The following is a 19,555-nucleotide window of genomic DNA, read 5'->3' as shown; positions in this document are numbered from 1 at the left end:
TTAACTATTACCCTAATAGTGTTTAATACCATTATGTTATCATTTAAGTTTTAGCCTTCATGGTTTAATTATATATAATATCATGTAACGATTGATAATATCGTTTAAATATTTTCTGATATGGTCTTAATATACATTATCGTTTAACCTGACAGTCATCGTGTGGAAGAATGGCACTGTCGACGTTTTCACGCATGACAGTTATCTACCGCCTTGAGGGGAAGGAGATGGTCGTCGATGATGTGATGGGCGCTTTCGTGTCATGATACAAAATCGCCGATGAGAGCCATATCCTTCAGAAGCGCCTCCAAAAGTCATCGGACCAGCTTCTTGTTGTTTATGTCAAAGCGAGACGGCCTTGCGCATGACACAATTATGGCTATGATCGCGGGGATCGTGTCGTGCTGACTGCGTGAAGTTGAATTGTCAGTCCTCCCGATAATCATGAATGGCCACTTCCAGTATCGTGCAGTCACGAGACGATGATAAAGCAAGAATACTGAGGCGTTATTCTTCATGTCAGGAGTGCGATAAGGACGCGTTGGACATGGTAAGTTCTTTAATTATGTCCGGATTAATATACATTTTGGTATTTAAATCGGTATTCTAATCTCGACTTGCGTATCTCGGCAGTAGGAATCATGCGACCTTTGTGTCGATATGGAGTTAAGTGAGTCGGCGACGACAATGCCAGCTCGTGCGGCCACGAAACCGCACGCAAAAACAAGGAAGCGTCGATTGCGCCGATCGCGTCATGCGGTTTATCGAGCGAGTCTTGTGGGGTGAGAATTCTGACTACAGGCAGACGCTTTCCTTACCTCGGATACGGTATGTTACCGCGTACTTAAGGAGGGAGGCGGTACGGCGTCCGTGACAAAGGGGTAAATCGCCTAGCGGGTTAAATTGCATTTTTGAATAACATGTCTTGTATATCATTGTCGATTTTGTTTTCAAATGTAAATGCGGACTAAATTCGATTCGTTGTTTTAGTGTTCGAAGAACATGACTTATATATCTTAATGTAAATTTTGTTTGTTTTGAATTGTAAAAGCGGGTTAAATTCCATTCGGTTTTATTTCATTGTTTAATTTACGTTGTGATTGTGATCGTTTCACTTTCGATTGTTTAAATATAGTATATATCGTTTAAACATCGAGTTTTAAATATTTCAAATTACGGTGTGCTCGTTTAAAATAACACTTTCTCTGTTTAAATGAATGCACTTATTGTTTAACTAAATACGGAAAGTTGCCCATCAATACACAATTCAATTCATTGTTTTTGTTTTTCGAAGAACATGACTTGTATATCTCGATGTAAATTTTGTTTTGTTTTTCGATTGTAAGGCGAGGTTAAAATTTCATTCGGTTTCATTTCATTGTTTAATTTACGTTGTAGTTGTGTACGTTTCCGTTTCATTGTTTAAATATACCATATATCGTTTAAACATCGAGTTGAAATATTTCAAATTCACAGTGTGTCCGTTTAAAAATAACAATGTCTCCGGTAAATACATTCAATTAGTTATAAATACGCAATGTTTCCTCACATCGCCGTCGGTTTATTAACAATGCCCTGAGTCGGCGGCAGTTTCGTTCACAGATCAGTCGATTGTGACCGGATCCTTGCGGTGTGCTGATGTAACTCGCGAGACATCAAACGCTTTGCGACTCGATCCTCTTTCGTCTGAAGCCGCCCAGTCGCCTTCTAATCGCGAAAGCGATGCAAGCGAAGCTCACGATTTCCGTCTCGAAGGCTCGTCATCGTCGGGTATGGGGAATATAAGCTTCCTTGTATGCCGAGTTTGTAATTGTCGACGGTGAAGTACCCGCTCATAAATCGATGTACGTTGGTGTCGCATCGCGTTATTCTTTGCGCAAAGCATGTTTTGCAGAGGGATACCATAAACTTGCCACCTTCGACATGAACAAGTTCGATGGCGAGATCCACGGAGTTCTTTGCGTTGGTCGATCACTTCGTAACGATCATCGACACAGACGACCAACACGAAGATTTCGGTCGTCCTCAGCAGATGATCTCTAACTTCGAATGTATGTACGGGCGTAAGTAGGGTCTCCCGTTTGGTCGCTTGCTCGCGCGGTTACATAACATGCGCATCGACTTGAACACGGCGAAATAAGGTTAAACAAAGACGATTGATGGTTAAATAATTCAGTCGACATGTTTAAACATTATTGTAATTAAATAAAGCGAAATGATTAATATTTAAAGTCGAGAAAAGTGTAATTAAACAAAGATTGAGAATGTTTAAAGGGTAATACTAAATGTTAAGTGTAAATCGACATTCGCAGACCTTATGGAGTCGACCATTTTCAGTCAGCGGTGAAATGACGAGCTTCCTTGATCCAAGCATTGAGCGACTCCGCGACGTTCGAATACATCTCACTCCCAACGATCACCTCCGAGCGAGATAATTCGACCCGATGTGCCGTATCCGATTTATTAATCAACCGGTGATGAGCTTAGGGTGATATGGCTCGCGGTTCATTCAGCGGTATCATCGAAATCTTTAGCGGTGGATGCCCTAGCGCAATCGCGGAAGCATATAGACCCGGCACTCCTCCCTCGATGCCTTCCCAAGTCGACATTGGCTTTCGTAAAATTGGCCTCCAAATGTCGAAGGCGATGCAGCGTGTGGCGAAGAAGGAAGACTCGCGATTGCGCTCATGAGGCCCTTGGACCTGTCCGACAGCGAAGGTAATTATCTCATGATAATCTCCACTCTCGTATAAGGCATCGCCCAACTTAGATATGAGACCAAGTCCAATTGGCGTCGGTCTCGTTGTCGACTATCACCGAAAGGCGACGTGGAAAAACCATTGTTACCATCTTTCCCGTGGCACCCGAGTAGTGTAGCCCCGATATTTTTCCAAGGAGGGTGGGTACCATCGAGAAAGCATTGACGCGCCCTGCAAGCCCCTCTTGAATCCCTGATACACGCTACTGAAAAGAAAAAGAATGCGCGTTTAAAAGCGATCACCGTCTCTCTCCACGATCGCATGGCTCAGCCGGGATTTGTCTCGGCCGCCTTATCCACTACCAAAAGCAAGCGTCATGCTGGAGATGTCAGCTGCCGTCGAGGACCACCCGGGCGTGCTCTTTTCCCAACCAAGCTCGCTTGTATGGTATGTGGACACCATGTTCCATGAACATGTCGCCCTCGAATGTCGATGGCCTTGATACGAGGGGACGGTCGCTCGAGCTCGAATCACTCGTGCGCTAACCCGTTTTTGGGCGCTTTTCGGATGTGAGCCCGAACCCTATACCACCACCGCAAGTGTGTGACGGGTTGATTGTCTTGATTCGAAAAGTATTTTTGTTATACTCTTTTGATGCATGAAGGCGCCAGCGACAACCATCGTAGCATTCCACGATCGTTTGCCCGATGTTTTTAGTTACTTTTATGAATTTGAAGTCAAAATTCCTTTTGATTACATGATTTCGAAAGTACATCCTGAAATGTTCGACACCGTCAAAACGTTGACCAATATCCAACGGCAACACTTGACGAATGATCGGCGAGGAAGGAAGACATCCCAGCGCGTCGGAGTCGCCATGGGGATGAATGGGAGCGCTCATGAGAATCCGAATTCCAGCCAACACTTGATCAAATGAAAAGATCAATATGTTAAGCGGAGAATATAATGTTTAAGCGATAATGACAATGAGTTAAAGCGTTAAATTAAATACTTAAACAATTAACTAATAGCGTAAAGGACTAGATCTGATATGTTAACCACGGTGGCAGGACGTATTTAAAGCAATAATGACCCCGACAGTACCGAAATAATTAAAAGAAAAGGAACTTCAGACGAGTAAACCTCGTTTTCATTAGGATTCGGCGAATGGCACATTTTCTCGTCTCGACGACAAGATCAACTCTAAAGACATTTGAAGATGGAGTGGACGTGACACGTCCGATGGAAGTCGACATCGCTTTTTCTATTGGGCAAACCGTTTTATATCCATCCGGTGTGATGAACTTAACCCTGACAAGAGAAACTTGAGACCCCATCGCTCACATATCTCAGCTAACACCAATTCCCAAGAAGTGCGAGTAGTGAACATTAGCACTCTTTCCACTCCCCGTTGAATCTAGCAATACCACAAAAACTCTCCATAATATATCGATTCGAAAACCCAGATCGATACTGAAAACCAAATGAAATGAAGAACAAAAGCGAAGGCGACGAAGAAGAAGTAGAAGATGTAAAGAACAAAGCGAAGATCGAGCTGCAGAACAAAAAGTGCAGCGATTGTATCGATAGAGGTTAGATTAGGCGTGATGTGATTGGGCGGTATTTTTTTCCCTCCATCCCAAGGGCGAAAAGGAAATATATGTCATTGTCGCTGAGGAAGACATGTTGTCATCGTTCGAATGAAAAGTTCTCAACTCAACATGAGTCTCTGCTGTAAAGCGTCAAGCTTTTTATGTTTAAAGCAGATCACATATAGTGTTTAAAAATAACGGTTAACTGTTTAACTAAAAGTCTATATCATGTAAATAATATGTTATTGTTTTAAATTGAATGCTTTTCAGCGACAACGCGTTGCTAGATGGGTACCTCCTCGGTCACTGTTTAAACATATTTACGTATTTTCTTAAAACACCGTTGTAATTGTTTTAAAGAGTAACTTGAGTATTGTTTAACTTTTTCTATTGTTTTACAATGAGCGTTGTTTCCGACATTGTTTTTACTAGGTCTCGTTTAAATTTCAGAAGTTCACAGTCAAATACGATTGTTTCGTTTTATTTATAAAAGATTTACAACATTTACAACATTTACAAAGATTTACAACATTTACAACATTTACAAAAGATTTACAACATTTTACAACATTTACGACGTCCGCTCTGGGACTTTGGACACTCGCGACTCGACCCTCGTATAATCGAAACAAGTGTCCATGCATTCGAATGCTCAGCGGTTTGCGTAACAAGCGCATCAACTGAACCCGCAAAAGCGTACAGACATTAAAAAGGTTAAACAACACACGTTCATGAAAAGCGACTATTAATCAATGTGTCGTGGTAGGGACTTAAACGGCGATCCCGATAGTTAAACACGAGCATGTAACGGGTTGTACAGCTGACGTCATTTTTCTTAAGCGTTAACGAGAAAGTCTCAAGTGGTAAAATGTCAACCCGTGCCTAAAGGATGTTTCACTGATCTCCCTCCTCTAGAGAATCCTCCGCAATCACGCATATGTGAAAAACTTTCTTTTCATACCCTAGTCGAAATGCTCTCTTAATTGCTTTCCAGTCATCCACCTGGAGAATCCTCCTGCGATTCGAGGCGATTAGAGAGGACTTCGGCAGGCGAGAAAAGATAGTTTAACTAGTTCGGTGATTACGGCTAGTGATTCTCAAGATAAGGAAGAAGGCTCACGAAACATCCTTTCGGATAGAGTGGTTGTCCGTGGGAAGAGGAGGGAAGAGGAGGAGGAGGAGGGAGGAGGAGGGAGGAGGAGGAGGAGGAGGAGGAGGACGAGGGCAGTGGTTGTCCATGGGGATGGTTCTTCCTGGTTGTTATGGTGTGAAGTCCACTGGCGGTGACTCTTCGTATCCAGAAAAAAAGTTAAGACGCGACTGGCCGACATTGGTCGATGAGAGCGAGCGGGTGTTCGGGAAATTTATGTTCACGTGCAGTAAGAATTAATGCCGTCGTTAATTCTTACTGCACGGGACTACCATAACCTTGCCACCGCCACGTGCCAGCATGCCAACAATTCAGATCAAGCGAAAAAGATCACCGTTTTACGCGAGACTTTGAGAATTTACACGTTTATGAATAGTTATACATGTAAAGATAATGTTAAGCGGAGATGGGAAGTATTAAAGCGGATATGACAATTATTAAACATATTAGTAAAAATATTTAAGCGGATAATAGCAAATAGTTAAACATTATTTAAAATATACAAATAGATAACCATAAGCGAGAAGAACTTTCTACGAAATGAACTAGTACGTAATTCTCGTTCTTCTCCGTCGTAATACAACTTTACAACCATAAAGCGAGAAGGCGACAATGGCACATGCTACGCCTCGACGATAAAAATCGACTACACTCGTTTTGAAGATGAAGTGCACTTGACGATCCGATGGAAATCAATTTCATTTTTACGTTCGGAAAACCCAGATTTATATATTTCGGGTATGATAATGAGGAGAATAACAAGATGTAATGTAACTCCTTGGCATTGTCTATCGAAACCAAGTGACAAAGCCCTTCGAGGTTGAGCATGCCAGTGTGATTTGGTGACTTTTCCTTTCCACCATTTTCGAGGGGCCAAAAATGGGATTTCACAACATGGGACCCATTTGAAGTGAACGGTAGGGGGTAAAAGGGAAGTTAAACACTAACGGAAGGGCTGTCCGTGGTGTGTAAAAGTAGGAGGGGGTTTTTGGGAAGTTTTGAAAATTACGAGGGGTGAACAGTAATTTTCCCTAAAAATAATTACTTTTTTTTTACTTTTAATCAATTTCATAAATTGTACATTAAATGAAAATTTATATAATCCCACCCACATGGAAAATGGCATGAGAAAAAAATATATATATCTATTTTAATATAGTTTTTTATGTCAATATTTCAACTCTCATTTAATTTGTTTATTAATTCATCCACTCAATTTATCAATTAGGAGTTGTGTTATGAAATCTTTCAAATAACTAGAAGGGTTACACGAAATTCAAACTCTTGCAAGTTGAAAACCTTATGCTTTAGATATGACAACTTTATTTAAATAGAAGATCATTTAAAATACATATAAAAATAAATAAATAAAAAATTGGTATGTTTTATATGAAATTTTACAAGTAAATAGAAAATTTATCCGTGGTATTTTTTTTATTTTAGATAAGTACTTACGAGTTTACAAGTTTATATAAACCAAATCCATATACAATACAGATGACAATGAGTTTTTGTTAATATGTGATTATTATTGATTTTATTTTATTATGATTCAATTTAATATTCATTTAATAAACATCTTTCATGATCAAAATAATTTTGTTAGTATTTACTTTTATTGTTGTATTCCACTTGCCAAGCCCTAAAAATTTGTTTAGTATATATAGCAATAATTTAATTTTTTTTTTATTAATTTCATAAAATTTAATATGAAACAAAAAATTTTGCACTACCCGCACACATGAAAAACAACATGAAAATAATATATGTTTCCATCTATTATATATGTTCATAATTTTACCTTTCATCATATTTGTTAAATTTATTCAGTTACTTCCATGGGCGGAAGGAGAGGGGGGCAAGGGTGTGCTTTAGCACCCCCTTGCCCCATGGAAAAGTATATATATATATATATATATATATATATATATATATATATATATATATATATATATATATTAACAATTTTAATTCATATTAGTTCTCTTTATAAATTCCACCCATGCTATTTTTAAAAATAAATTAAATAAAAAGATTAAAATTATTATATTAAATAAAATTGATGTTTAGTGATAATAATAAATAATAATATAATATCGGTGAGTGAAACATGTATCTTCATAATATAATTTTATACTTTTAAATATATTTTTTTATTAAACTTATCAATTTATAATTATCAAATTTCTAAAAATATTAATATAAAAAATAATAGTATAACAAATAAAATAAAACCAGCTATATTCTTATTTAATCTACAAAAAAATGTAGCTATTATACTTTTCGAGATCATATACGATTTCTCTCTCTCTCTCTCTTAGCTCAATCTCTTCCAAATTTATGTTTCATCTTGTAAGGACTTATCTTACCTTTTTATATTTAATTTAAGTTAATTTAATTTGTTTCATTGTTTGATTATTTTTGTGAACAAAAATAATATGATATTTATTAAATATTTGTTTTGTTATTTGTTATGAATGTTTGTTATGAAAAAAATTTATTTTTACAAATTATTGTAAAAAATTGTTAAATATTTGTTTGATTAATTGTTGTGAAAATTTTGATTATTCATTTAATTACTAATTGAATTGAATTATGAATTTACATGTGTTGTTTTCTAATTGCATTATTTATTACTTTAGTTTTTCATTGTTAGGTGAGTTAAATGTTATTTATGCACATATGATAAAAATTTTTACACTTAACCCAAAATTCTTAGATATATACATATTTTATATAGATTATTATTATAATCTCAAATTTAAATTAATAGAATTGTTTAAAATTAATATTTTTTTTAAATTTGAATTGAGCACCCCTTCTTTTTTTGTTTATAGTTCCATGCTTTGGTTTACTTGATGTATTAATTAATTAATTTAGCTTATCATGAATCTTTCAAATAATTCTCCTCATTCATAAAATTCAAAGTCTTACCTAACATATGTATATATATATTTATTTATTTATGTTGATGAATTTTAACTCTTATCTTATTTGATTAATCCATTCACTTAATTACTTCTAAAGATATTAAATTAGAATATGATAAATTTTTCAAATGAATTCCACATAGATTAATTTATTTTATTGATCAATGCATTTACTTAATTACTTTTAAAAATATTAAATTAGAGTATGATGAATTTTTCAAATGAATCCCATAAAGAGTAATTTATTTTATCGGTCATCCATTCACTTAATTTCTAAAATGATTTCTAGAATGATTGAATTAGAGTGCGATGAATTCTTCAAATGAATCCAACAAAGATTAATTTATTTTATCAATCAATTCATTCACTTAATTACTTCTAAAAATATTAAATTAGATTACAATAAATTTTTCAAATGAATCCCACAATGAGTAATTTATTATATTGATCAATCCATTCACTTAATTACTTCTAAAATTATTAAATTAGAGTACGATGAATTTTTCAAATGAATCCCACAAAGATTAATTTATTTTATCGATCAATCCATTCACATAGTTACTTCTAAAAATATTAAATTAAAGCATGATGAATTTTTTAAATGAATCCCACAAAGATTAATTCATGACAATCAAATCACACAAGTTTGAAAATTCAAAAGCATGTTTTAAATTTGCCAACAGTGGACCTTTTAATTGTTAATCTTTTGCACAAATTTTTGGATATTAAATATGTCTTTTACTTAGCTTAGGAATTAAATAGACCATTATCTAAATTTTATTAAATCGATTATTAAGTTTATTTTGTTCAATTAAAATTATTCTTGAAAATTCATTAAATAAAACTTAGAAATTCAGAAACTAATATTATAGAAAAAAATTACAAAACCGCTCTCATGCCCTGATTTATAAATTAAAAATTTATTTATAATTCTATAAATAAATGAATAGTTGAACATATAAAGAAACCAATAATGCTAATCTAATCCAATGACATGAGACAGTGAAACTAAAAGTGTATAGAAACAGTATTTTCTTAATGTCCTTGCAAGAAATCATTATCTACATATAATTAAAAATTTATATGAAAAATAAACTATCCTTCAATATAAATTAATATAAATTAAATATAATTTTTCATAAAATTATTATATTAGTAATTACCCAATTTTTTTTTATTGAGGCATAAAAAAACCACCTATTTTATTCCACACATTTTATATAAAATCAATAGCCTCCCATTACAACATCTTACAAACTATTATTATTCTCAAAACTTAAAGTCTTCCTGAATCAAAATAAAAAATAAATCTCAATAAACGCATGATCTCCCAATATTCTCTTTCATGATTTTTTTTTTTAAATAAGGTTCTCCTTCAATCTCGATAGAAAATAGATATATTTTTTTCAAAAGATATTTATATTTAATTTATTTATTTTTTTATATGAGTGTAAAAAAATAAAAACAAAAATAAAAATCACATGGTTTTTAAATGGAATTAATAGTACTCACGCACACATACAGTCACATGGTGCATAAAAACTAATTTTATGTAAAAAAATAAAGTCTTCAAAACCAACCAGATAAATCTCAATAAATCGATGACCCGAGTTTAACAAACAAATATCAATAAATTCATAACATATCCTATAATGTAAAATATAAACAAATCACGTATTAATTAGTATTAAATATAGTACACATACAAAGTTGAATTCGACAAAAGCTTACTCTGTTGAGTTAAGATTGAGCCCGTTTTGTGTAAAGACAAGCATCTTATTCGGGAGATCCCAATGTTAATAGATTAAGCGTTCATTGGTTTTTTATTTTATATATATATATATATAAAAACTTGCTTACAAAATAATAATCTCCCATTACCCCCCTTTCAACTTATTTTTTTGTTTTTAGACGAAGTCAATAGTCTCAGTTTACAACTCTCATTTAAAAATGGGACCATACTCATGCCATAAACAGAAGCCAATAGTCTCCGTTTACAACGTATAACGCATGTTCTCATTTCAAAAAATATAAAAAGTCAGAAGTCTTCCAAAAACCAAACCAATTAAATTAAACCAAACCAAACCTTCATCACTATATATAAATACAAGACCTCTAGCTTCACCATCCTCCACAAACCCTAATTAATGGCAACCCAAAAACCCTAACCCTCCTTCCCTCCTCCTCCTCACAATCCCTAACATTGGCAATACTCTCCATCACCTCCAACGCCCGGCGGCATCGCCGTCTACTGGGGTCAAGACGGCAATGAAGGCTCTCTAGCGAGACACATGCTCGTCAGGCAACTACAACTACGTGATCATCGCTTTCCTTGTGACCTTTGGCAATGGCCAAACTCCAGTCCTCAACCTTGCAGGACATTGTGACCCCTAGCAGTGGTGGTTGTACTGGCATCAGCACTGATATCACTGCTTGCCAAACCCTAAATATCAAGGTTTTTGCTTTCTCTCGGTGGAGGTTCCAGCAGCTACACTCTTGTATCTGCTGATGATGCTCAGCAGGTGGCTGACTACCTTTGGAACAACTTCCTCGGAGGATCATCGTCTTCTCGGCCGCTCGGAGATGCTGTTTTTAGATGGTATTGATTTCGATATCGAGGTGGAACTAATCAATACTGGGATGTGCTTGCTCAGAAGCTCTCCAGTATGGCCAACAAAGGAAATAAGGTGAGCCTTCAAAATAATTAATATCTTCAACCCTTTGGAATGGAGAAATCAAATACTAACTTTTCTTCTTCTTCTTCTTATCATCGTCATCATCATCATCATCATCATCATATAGCTAGTATAATGAATTATGTTAATATTAATTATATATATATATATAACAACTTACCGAAGGATATTCACGCATATAAACACCTTTCTTTTATATTAGAATACAGTTATGTAAAAATATAAGTATTTAATATATATATGTTAAAATATTTAGTGATCGTTTTAAAAGTTTTACGTAATTTGTTTTTAAAAATAAACCACCAATTAAAACATATTAGAAAGAAAGAAGATAAACTAGCTAGTTCCATGCAATAGTCTCACAACAAAGAGGGAAAGAAAATAACCGCAAATAGAAAACCTATAGTAGAGTACAATAAGATCGATAATTAATTGCATGTAAAAACAATTGGTAATATATAGCCACACAAAGTATGGGTTGACTAAAACAAATATATATTGGTCTGAATATATATATATATATATATATATATATGTAGGTGTATCTATCTGCAGCGCCACAATGCCCGTACCCAGATCAATATATAGGCACAGCACTCGGCACCGGAATCTTTGACTACGTATGGGTGCAGTTTTATAACAATCCTGCATGCGATTACTCCGGCGGCTCTTCTAACCTGATTAACTCTTGGAACACGTGGACGTCTGGCGTGCAGGCTACTAGCTTCTTTGTGGGGTTGCCGGCGTCGCTAACGCCGCCGGAAGTGGGTACGTGCCGCAGACCAGCTGATCTCGGCCGTGCTCCTTACGTCAATACTTCAAACACATATGGGTGTCATGCTTTGGAGTCGTTCCTATGATCTTTCCAGTGGGTATAGCTCTGCAATTGAAAGGCCAGTGTTTGAAGGCCTTTACTATTATAATAGGAAAATGAATAATGCTAGCTAGAATAAAGAGCAAGAGTACTTGCTCATTTTAATTGTTACGTTCAAAAGTCTATGTTGTGGGTGATGATCAGAAGTTGTTTGAAGATTCATTATTTATGCAATGAACGGAACCATGCATATATATGTAACTTGACTACAAAGTCTTCTTTGTAACACAAGTACACACTACTTCAAATATAAAGCCATCCTTTTTATTCCAACATAATTAATGACCACAAGAACCACACTACGCATGCATCCATCTCATAATAATAAAAGGCACAGTCAATGTGACTGTGCCCAATTACTATAGTGTACGTGCACGCCTCAATAACCAAGCCAAACTCTTTCTGAGAAGTGAAGCAGAGGAATATATCTCATCTCACTCCGATTTAGTTAATAAAAGACATATAAAAAGTTACACCCTTTGCTACATATATAAATATCTTCCAAGCAAAGGCATGTATTTTTCCTTGCTCACTCCATAAATATATTGATGAAGAGAAGCACCTCCTGGAATATGTTTGAATCATGTGGACCACTTTATTCAAAAATTCTTGAATCATCACCAACTCAAGGAAGCTTCATCACCTACTTCACCATCTAGAAGCAACATTGTCTCCACCGACTTAAGCTTTTGCTACCTTACAAATGCATCTAGATCTCTCTAAGGCACCGACCTATCATTCAATAAATTAAATAAGTGCTTCCATTGTAAATAGAATATACAAGCTAAAGCAAGTGAGTGCATAGAGAGATAGTGATAGCGTACAGTGTAAAGAATTAGAAAGTATTAATAAAATAAGTTCCACATATTCTCTCTCCATACTCATATATATATATATGAACTTGATCAACATGTATTGAGAGAAGAAGAGAAGGCAAGATGGAAAACAAGAGATCATCCTCTAAAGCCACAACCACTACCACAATCCTTCTCCTCATCCTCCTTTCCTCCTCAACTACAAGTCAAGCAATGAAGAGAAAAATAAGACTAAACCAGCCATGCAAGACCTTACTGTTATACTTCCATGACATCATTTACAATAGCCGGAACATAGCCAATGCCACATCAGCCATAGTCGGAGCTCCGGTGTGAGGCCAACCGGACTACGCTTGGCGATTTCATGCACTGGCGATGTCATCGTTTTCGATGATCCTATAACTATGGATAACAACTTGCATTCAGAGACAATGGGGCGAGCACAAGGACTGTATTTGTATGATAAAAAGCAAGTGTATAGTTCATGGTTTTTGGTTTTCATTTGTGTTGAATTCTAGTGATTATAAGGGGACAATAAATTTTATTGGAGCTGATCCGTTGATGGAGAAGACAAGGGATGTGTCTGTGGTTGGTGGGACTGGGGACTTCTTCATGAGCCGGGGGTGGCTACACTCACTACTGATGCCGTTCAAGGGGATGACTATTTTCAGGCTCAGAATGTTATTGATTTTTATAATTATTTGAGTCATGTTAATTTGTCTTTTATTTATTTTTATTTTTATATCTTCAGTTGATTTGAGTTCACTTGTTTCACTTTCAACTTCCAACCAATTAGCATTGAAGTTCATCTGTCTTTTAATGTTTTTTTTTTCCTAGTCATAAAGTTTCAATTGGTAATTATATATATATATATATATATATTATTTTTATTTATATATTATTATCTTTTGTAATTGTCTAGAATTTTTGAATATTTTATTTTCATAATTGCTCAAGAAAAAATATTCTATGATGTGAATTAGACCTTTATTGATTAATTTTAAATATAGTTGTGAGATATTCACAATACTTCTAAATTAAATTAATAAAGTAATGAAGAAAGAAAAAGCGGGAAGCGGGAGAACGGAAGAAGGCATTAAGGTTAAAAATAAATAAATAAATCAAATAATTAGAGTATTTTGAATTAAAAGTTAGACTAACAATGATGTGCCAAGGGCTCATGGTTTAGCGTTCGATACACATTTATTTAAAAGTCGAAATAAAGATTTCATTGTTCGAATTTAAATTTTTCAGATATGAAAGTGGTAATAACGGATTTTGGCATGAGGCTCATTGGGCTTATTATTTGAGATCTCATATTCTCAGATAAAAATGTAAGGGTTGGATGTTCGACTTTTTTATTCTTTTGCATATTCTATAGACATAGCAACTTTATACCCCTAATGATGATGTGACTAAGATTTAACTTATTTTCTTATATCATAAATAATGGTTTGAGAAAGTTACATATAATTACAAAAATTAGAAAGGGTGGTGATTAAACAGACTAAATCCAGCTAATTTATAATCTACTTAAAAATTTTAAAAATATCAACTTGTATAATTAAGGAATAAACTAATTTCAAGCATATATATATCTAAGCGATAAAACGCATATAGGCTATCCAATTGTCTGAATACCGCCTGCCACGTAGGACAATCAAGTCCGAAGAATGCTGTTCGGAGCCTCGTATGCGCTAGCCACGTCATCAGAACCCTGGTGTTTCCTATCCGGTTTATATCTTATGGCGCCAATCACGCCGAGCTCCACGCTCTCTTCTACTCATGGTTTTTGAACGAGAACCCTAAATCTCAAAAGACCTTGCAAATTCGCCGAAAGGGCGTTTTGAAATTCGAGGTTTTTGATCTCTTTGATGCTGAAATGCAAACCCTAATCTACTCTGCGAGGTCTCCTTTAGGGCACCATTTTCAGCTTCGCACCGTCTTGAAAACCATCGGTGTCCTTTCTCACTTATTCCGATCCCACGGAGAAATTGGAGCCATTCTCATCTAGTTTCGCTAGGGTAATCACTTGCTTTCTGTTTCCTTGATTTTTATCCTTTTGCATGTGTGTGTGTGTTTGTTTGTGTTGGTATCGTGGTGTTGATTTTCAAAGCTAATTGGTTTGTAGATCTAAGATAGAAAGTTCTCGTTATGACTGAATGGAGTAGTTGATGGATTGATGACACTGTGGACCACCTCTCGATTGGATAAGGATGGCATGGGTGAGTGGTCCTGGTTTTAATGCTTTCTCTCTTGAGATGCTCTAGATAGCTGTGAAAATTCCATTGCTTTCGCGCGGTGACGTTGTCGAAATCCTAATGTTATCAATTCATGTTCTTAGTTCTACTCTGTTCTTCAACTATCTCCAGAGAAATATGACGGTGTTCTTCTGTATGTCAGAGTTCATGACATCGTTTAATGCTTTCTTCTTTATGTTATGTGTGCAGAAATTTGTGGTGCAGTACCAGTGAACCTTCCCTCTTATGAAGATGCTATCCTGAATATTTTACTTGTTAAATGAGATCGACAGTGTGAGGCTTAAATTACTTTGCAGTATCAATGAAGCTAAGATTGTTTGTTTATTCACACTGAGGAGAATAGAATTCCTGGAAGATTCTTCCAGAAATACAACTCTGGTTCGAGTGAAATTGATTGTGTCAATCAATGTAATGTTGATGGCGTCATGAGAGATACTGGTCTCTTATGGATGGGAGCCGCACTCTTCTAGTTGTCCAAGAAAGCGAGTGGATTTTCACTGTCAGATATATATAATGGGATTGAAATTTGCAGCTTTGTGTTGGTTGCTTGCTTTCAAGGATCTCCATATGCAGTTGCAGAGGTGGAATTCATGGAATACAGGGCTGTGATTGTTTGGGATCTCAGTGATCTCAGTACGGGTTTTGTGGGATGGTCCTTTTAACTTCTAATGAAAAAGTCTTGAAACTGCGTCTTTCTTCATTCATCTGTATTTTTTGTGGCACAAGCATTTAAATATATTCATAGTTTTTTTTGATGTCAACTTAAATGCGCTAATTGTAAAGCCCAATGAGTTGTACCATATCTCTAGTGAATTTTTGAATTAAAAAAAAATATGTCAAGGAGTTCAGGCATGGTGTGGTGGTTAAGTGTTCACCTCCCACTTTGGGGGGCATCATTCCTTTCATCAAATCATTTGTCGTCAGTTTCCTTCTCCATGTAATTTATGCTGGACTCTCATGGGTTCCTTTATAAGGCTGGAGTTAAAACGACTAACTATAATGATGTGAACCTGTTGAGTGTTTTCTCTTTTTGTGAATTACTGATGGTGAAGCAAAAATAAGATATCAACAAGAAGCTATTTAGATTTTAAGATCATGTCTTAGTGCTTCCATCAGTATTTATTTGATATGTAATCTAGGTATATTAGGAGGACATGGGCTGTTTTCTGGTATATCAGTTTCAGTGCTCGGTCATTAGATGTGCTCAGTGATATTTCCTTGGCACTTTGATCTTGCATATTGCAATATATTGAATCACAGATACAGGGTCGCAATACATAATACAAGACCACGATCCAAGTTTTTTTTGTTTTACAGGCTCTTTGGCAACTCGGAATTCTGGAGCTATTGTTTTTGACACTTTTGGTGCTCTGGGTAAGTTCAATCACTTTTGGCAATCATAGCCTTGCTTCACTTCTCATTCTACCTTCGTGTGGCTCCATTTCAACAGGCTAACCTCATCAGAAAAATTTGCTGAGGTCATTTCTGTTTGGTGGAGCCTGTTGGAAACTTGAGTGAGTTCAGATTCAGCCTTCAATGAACTGTCTTTTGATCTTGATCAACTGACTATTCACATATGATTTTTTACACCTTTCTTGATAAGGATCCAATTTGAATTCATTGGATATGCTAGCTAGTATGCAGGGTTTCATGGCGGTTAACTATTGAAGCTGGGCTTGCAGGTTAAAGACAATCATATAAACTCAAAATACGTACAGGTTTCTGCTCTATATTACCCATTGAACTTTTTGTGGTTATTGTTTTTAATCCTTGGAGCAGTAACATATTGTGTAGTTATTATCATATGAATCAATTAAAGAGAATAATTTTCAACATGCAGCGATATATATAAAAGAACTCATGTGTTGCTTTCATTTTTGGAAAAGAATTGGAATGTTCAGCCGTCTTCCTGATCTGAACTGATTCATTTTTTTTTTTTGTCAGTTGGCATGGTAAGGTAAATTGCTTTTCTTGATAGTTGAGAACTCTTCATGTCGTAACAGGGCAGTAACAATCATATCAGTAATTAGTAGGCGCATTCCACTATGTTGTTCGTCGCTTCCATTCAGGTGCCGCTATGGACTGCAGCATTTTACCTAAGTTAGTTGGGCACGTTGAACATTCTTTTCAATTCATAAATTTTCATTTGAAAAATTCTTACCTTTGTTCGTAAATTTCACAATTTTATGGAGCCAGAGGTGGTGAGACAGATTTGCCAATTGATGATATTGCAGCCTGCGCTTTTGACAACTTTAAACATCTGTATAAGAAAAAAGTTCTGATATCTTAACATTTTCACAAATTTCAATATCACTAGTTATCATGTGCCACTCCTGACTCAGATTTGTTTGCAATTGTTTCTACTTTTTGCTTGTATTTCAGATGATGACTTGAGAAATGAAGGAAGAACAAAAAGAGGTGGTTTTTGTTTGCAATTTGGTATTTTAGCGGCAATGCTTTGGATGCTTTGATTACCCATAATCTTCTACACGATATCTAATGATCTAACTATTCTTCTTTTATGGTCTTGAATTTTAAATCAGGCAGAATTAGCATTCAGAACTAAGAAATGGTGCGGAATATTGGCTGCTGCTGCTAACACAATCAACTTGCCTTTTGTATTGTTGCTGAATAGGTGATAATCCTTTTCTCCACAATAGGCGGTTGCATGCGATCTAGTGATTCTGAGACCAATGCTAACAGGTGTGATCTCTAAGAAAATTACCATCTCTATGCAGCCCTTGCATAGCTTCTTCACCTCTTAGGGTGGTTTAGTGATTACTGGCTGGTCATGCTATTTACAACTTTGGTAAACGATGGCATTTGTTAATGCTGTGGATTCTCCTTCGATTTGATACTTTTCCAAAGAAAAAATTTGCAAAAGCCTCTTTCCATTGAATTCTTTCGTTAATGTGGATCTTGCTTTTTATATTTCTCTGTGGATCGAGCTTCTCATTGTGCTGCCTACCACACCTTTGCCAATATCGTCTTTATTAAATAAGCCTTTGCAAAGGGGGTCGCAGAGTTCCTTCTGACTCATTCAGTGTTTGTCACTTTGCTCTTTATTAATTAGCCTTATGTTTCGCTTTGTTCATCAGAGTTGCCCATTTTCTTTTTTTGTGATTTTCAAGCCTTTTAAACTTAGTGTTGGATCCCAGCTTTAAGGCATATTATTTCGTGCTACCATCACTGTCAGTGTTTTGGTTTTGACATTTCTGGATGTATTCCATGTGCATTGTTGGAAACATCCACCTGCTTTGTGCATTTTTTCCCATGGAAAATCTAACCTGTCCATCACTCATCACTCAGATTCATAGAAATGAAGTGTTCAATTTCCTTGTTTTTGCAAAGTGATTATGTTACCTTCCTCGTACAGTTACTGCAGTTGACCGGGGTTCTTTACTTGGGACTTTTTGTCCAGGGGTAGATTTTTTGATAAACTACATCACCAACATCTGCTCGTGAAAAGGCTTATACTTGCCATTGTTTGTTAATCAGCCAACATTTGTCATGCTATATCACTGTATTCTCTAACAGCTTGGGCCCATGAGTGCTACACTGGCTGATGATGTCACATTACATCTACAACTCTGATCTTAAAGCTTAAAATCCTTAAATCTTTTTGAGAGAATTGCTATTCAATATTTTGGTTGCTACGGTTGTTCCCAAATTGGCTTCGAAATTTTTAATGTCGAAAAGTGGCATAGCATAAGTCCTAAGACAAAAATCTAAAAAATTATAACCAAGTGATAGGAGAACAAACATCCGGGTATCCTTCATGGTTTTGCTGATCTTTTGAGGTCAAGTTTCACATACCATGACGAAATTTATACCTCTTCCTCTCACATACATTTGTGATGCTTTTTAGGGTGTTCTGGATTTGGTGCTCTGAGTTTAACATATTTTGTATACAAGGTTATTGCATATGTTGGCGGAACTCTCTTTGTTTTTACGTTGGCAACAATGATCAAGTTGTTACTTGAATTGCCACAAATTTGAAAGGTAAAGATGAACATAGAATAATGTGTATGTGACATCTCATTTTAACGCACAAGGACCATGTGATACAGAAATAAACAAATTCTAGATACTCATGGGCATTGGAGAATCAGTTAACAGAAACTCAAACTAAATAAGACTAGTCTTTCTTGTGCAGGTCCAAATTTAAACGAACGCATTGCCTGGTGGGTCATTCAAAAGAATGAAATTCTCTGCCGGTACACTAGTTAGTCTACCTGCAAACAGAATCCTTTTTGATGTTCATGTATGGTTGAATCGTTACTTCATCTAATTGTCACCATTCTGTGATTGATAATCAAAGTATGAGTTATCTTCATATCTAACAGTGAGTGCCACATGTTTTTTGTTGTTCTTGGGGACCATTTATAATCTGAACGACACTACTAGGTAGGTTTAACAAAGGCATATGCTTCTCATATTCTTCTGATTTATGCTTCAATGTCCATGCCTATATATATATATATATCTATCTTCATCTGATGTCTCTATTAAAATGAAAGGATCACACCCTTATACAT

The 19,555-nt window shown here is 35.5% G+C and overlaps 1 pseudogene; it reads left to right on the top strand.

The window, feature by feature from the left end:
- The first annotated feature begins 448 nt into the window (after window positions 1-448).
- On the top strand, window positions 449-12,015 carry LOC120251456 (annotated as a pseudogene).
- The last annotated feature ends 7,540 nt before the right edge of the window (window positions 12,016-19,555 follow it).

Source organism: Dioscorea cayenensis, chromosome 20, assembly GCF_009730915.1.
Source record: "Dioscorea cayenensis subsp. rotundata cultivar TDr96_F1 chromosome 20, TDr96_F1_v2_PseudoChromosome.rev07_lg8_w22 25.fasta, whole genome shotgun sequence".
Classification (NCBI taxonomy): domain Eukaryota; kingdom Viridiplantae; phylum Streptophyta; class Magnoliopsida; order Dioscoreales; family Dioscoreaceae; genus Dioscorea; species Dioscorea cayenensis.
This window is presented reverse-complemented; position numbering and strand designations above follow the sequence as displayed.